Source organism: Trichechus manatus, unplaced genomic scaffold (assembly GCF_000243295.1).
Source record: "Trichechus manatus latirostris isolate Lorelei unplaced genomic scaffold, TriManLat1.0 scaffold00141, whole genome shotgun sequence".
Taxonomy (NCBI): Eukaryota; Metazoa; Chordata; class Mammalia; order Sirenia; family Trichechidae; genus Trichechus; species Trichechus manatus.
This window is the reverse complement of record NW_004444077.1, coordinates 4,397,016-4,401,159: the sequence shown is the minus strand read 5'-3', so window position 1 is coordinate 4,401,159 and position 4,144 is coordinate 4,397,016. Positions and strand designations below refer to the sequence as shown.

The 4,144-nt window shown below is 37.5% G+C and overlaps 1 protein-coding gene across 1 annotated transcript in view; it reads left to right on the top strand.

Moving 5' to 3' along the window:
* The window catches only part of DEUP1 (deuterosome assembly protein 1), an 81,219-nt gene that overhangs the window by 11,427 nt on the left and 65,648 nt on the right, over window positions 1-4,144 (top strand). The window lies entirely within an intron of this gene.

Sequence of the window (4,144 nt, the reverse complement as noted above, 5' to 3'; positions counted from 1 at the left end):
ATGAGCAATTGATGTTCTGTTCCACAGTCAGCCCCTGGCCTTGTTCTGACTGATGATTTTGTATTACTCCATCATATCTTTCCACAGATGTAGTTGATTTGATTCTTGTGTGTTCCACCCAGTGAAGCCCATGTGTATAGTCACCATCTATGTTATTGAAAAAAGGTATTTCCAGTGAATAAATTGTTGGTCTTGCAAAATTCTACTATGCAATCTCCAGCATTGTTTCTGTCATCAAAGCCGTATTTTCCAACTACTGATCCTTCTCCTTTGTTTCCAGCTTTCACTTTCCAATCACCAGAAATTATCCATGCACCTTGATTGCATGTTTGATCAATTTCAGACTGCAGAAGTTGGTAAAAATCTTCAATTTCTTCATCTTTGGCATTAGTGGTTGGTGCATAAATTTGAATAATAGTCATATTAACTGGTCTTCCTTGTAGTAGTATGGATATTATCCTGTTACTGACAGTGTTGTACTTCAGGTTACATCTTGAAATGTTCTTTTTGATGATGAATGTGACACAGTTCCTCAGCAATTTGTCATTCCCGGCATAGCAGACCATGTGATTGTCTGATTCAGAATGGCCAGTACCAGTCTAATTCAGCTCGTTAATGCCATCCTCCTAAATTTATTGTCTACTTGGAACCTTAGAACGTGACCTTATTTGGAAATAAGGTCTTTGCAAATGTAATGAGTTAAGATAAGGTCATACTGAATTAGTGTGAACCCTAAATCTAATGACTGGTGTCCTTATAAGAAGGCAATGTGAAGACACACACAGGAGAAGGCTATGTGAAAATGGAGACAAAGATTGGAGTGATGTGTCTATACGCTAAGGAGCCCCAAGAATCTCTGGCATCCACTAGAAGCTAGGAGAGAGGCCTGGAACAGATTCTCCCTCAGAGCCTCCAGGAGGAACCAACCCTGTTAACACTTCAATTTCAGACTTCTGTCTTCCAGAACTGTGAGAGAATAAATTTCTGTTGTTTTTGTCACCTTCATTATTACAGCAACTCTAGGAAACTAATCCAATAATGAAATTGTACTTTATAACCAACTTTTTTTGGAGTGTAAGGATTCCATAAATGGTAATCTAGTTGAAGAAGCCTAATTTAGTTAATACCCTTCCTTAAATACCTTTTTAGGGAGGGGATTCGGCCACTTAGATAGGAATCTGAAACATTTGATGCCACAAGTACAGTGTTGCAAAAATAGCTTTTACATTTATGTGGACATTTTGCCTGCAATTCAGGTAACCACCACTAGATGACAGCTTGGATTATGAAACTTGATATGGTTTTTCCAGCTGAAACTCCAAGCATTTCATACTTAAGTCAATCAATCTTGTTTTTTCTAAGAAAATAAAGCTCTTTACTAAAATAACTATTTAAATGTTTAATCATTGTAATTTTTTAGTATAAACAAAGAGATCACATCTGTACTAAGCTTGAAAAAATAAAGAAATCTAGATACAAGTTAGGTACCATCTAATTTATATTTAATTAGTTCAGTAACTACTTACCAAATCTCTTAATTTCTTTTTTTTTATTTTTTACTTCTGTGTTTATAAAGTTTTGGGTCTAGTTGACAGACATTGAGCAGTCATTTAATGTATGAATCTTTGCCATTTGATGCTTTGTGAATCTGATGGTTTTATTACATGGCTGCTAGATGGTTTTCAATGCTAACCAAAAATATTTTAATGGAAATTTCACAAAAATTTGTTCCATGGAACACTAATAGAGTATAAGAAATGCTGTTTACTTTATCTTCACTCTTGGAGATTCACAACGCATATTAGCATATTACAGGCTTTGAGAAATCCTGCATTTAAGAAACTTATTTAACGATTTTAATGTATCATTTTACAAACATGTTTGACCATAGAACCCATTTTCTTTTTCAAACTGAAACCTGTAACAGGTGTTCCCTGTAATAACCCCTGTAACAGGTGTTCAATAGAATACACTTTAGAAATACATTATTTGTTGAAAGAACTGCCACCTGCTTCTACTACAGTTTTCTGCTGCTCTTCTTTCTTTCTTTCTCTCTTCCTCTCTGGGTAAAAGAAAGGAAGGAAGGAAAGAAAGGGGGAGAAAAGAAGAGAGAAAGAAAAAGAAAAATTCTATGTATTTGACTTTGTTTGTATAGTGAAAAACCTGAATTTCCACCTTCATCAGGCCCAAACTGCCCTCCATACCTCTACAACCCACTAGGGTGGTGTCACAGAAGGCCTGAGACTTTCATCCCCTGGGGGCATTAACAAGGCTGTCTTCCACCTATTGTATCAGTGGAGATTATGTGGGGAGCTTGGAGTTCCACCTTTACCTAGTATTAATGATACACCCCTCCCCATCCCAGTGGCTTAGGGGAGAGTCAGGACATTCACTACTGCCCAATAGGAATGAGGCCATCTTCTTACTTGGTGCTGCTGGAGGCCATGTATAAGGCATCCCTGCCCCTCCCAGTCAAAGTGGTATCAGCAAAGGACTAGTGGGGACCCTCAGTTTCCACCCAGCAGTAATGAGGAGCCCCTCCCCGCCGGGTGTCATGGAGGCCAGGTTGAGAACACGGACTACCACTGCCACATGTCATTAATGAGGTGGCAACCCTACTTCCTCTGCTGCAGTATTGTCAGAATAGGGCTGCTAAAATACAACATTTAAATGAGATCCAGAATCTCAAAACACAATACCCAAAATGTCCAGGCTTCAATAGAAAGTCACTCACCATACCAAGAACCAGGAAGATCTCTACTTGAATAAGAAAAGACAGTCAACAGATATGAACACCAAGATGATACAGATGTCAGATTTATCTGACAAGAATTTTAAAGCAGCCATTATAAATATTCTTCAAGAGGCAATTAAGAGTATGCTTTCAACAAATGAAAAATTAGAAAGTCTTGGCAAAGAAATACACAACATAAAAATCTACTGGAAATTTTAAAACTGAAAAATACGATAACCAAACTAAAAAACCCAGTGAATGGACTTAGTAGCAGAATGGAGAGAACCGAGGAAAGAATCAGTCAGCTGGAAGATAGACCAATAGAAGTTTGCCTGTCTGAACAAAGGAGGGAAAATAGAATGGAAAAAAAAAAGACCAGAGCCTCAGGGACATGTGGGACATAATAAAAGATCTGAAATTTGTATCATCAGAGTCCCAGAATGAAACAAGAATGAGAGTGAGGATGAAAAAGTATTCAAAGAAATAATGGCTGTAAAGTTCCAAAATTTGCAGAAGACACAGACCTACAGATTCAAGAATCTGAGCAAACCCCACAAGGATACACCCAAAGAAATGCACACCAAGACAAATCATAGCCAAAGTTCTGAAACTAAAGAAAATTTGAAATCTTGAAAGCAGCCGGAGAGAGATGGTAAGTTATGTATAGGTGAAAAACGATTAAGATGTCAGCATATTTCTCACAGGAAGCCATGGAGGCCAGAGGTAGTGACCCAGCATTTTTCAAGTGCTGAAGGAACAAAACTGTCAACCCAGAATTCTATACTCAGTGAAGATGTCCTTCAGGAATGAAAAGGAAATCAAACCGAGCAACCAATAAAAAAATTCTATGCAAAGAGATACACTCAAAATACTATCCAAAACCAAAATCCACTGCTGTTGCGTTGATCTGATTCATAGCAGCCCTATAGGACAGAGTAGAACTTCCCCATAGGGTTTCCTAGGCTGCTGTCTTTAGAGGAGGAGATCGCCAGTTCTTTTCTTCTGCGGAGGGGCTGGTGGATTCAAACCGCTGACCTTTTGGTTAGTGGAGGACCCCTTAACCATTGCGTCACCAGGCTTCTTCATAAATATACATATGTGATAAAATGGCATAGAACTATACACACATATTGTATTTATGTCAGTTTCCTGGTTTTGATATTGTACCACAGTTACGTAAGATGTACATATTGGGGGAAACAGGGTGAAGGGGACATAGAACCTCTCTGTAATATCTTTGTAACTTCCTCTGAATCTCTACTTCAAAATAAAAAGTTAAAAAAAAATTGGAAACAGTTATATAGAAATTTCCTAACAGATGTTGATATATTATGCTATATTTAATCCATTATTTGAAGGTAGACAAAAAAATGGGGAAAAAAAACAACAGAATATAACTTATAAAAAGAA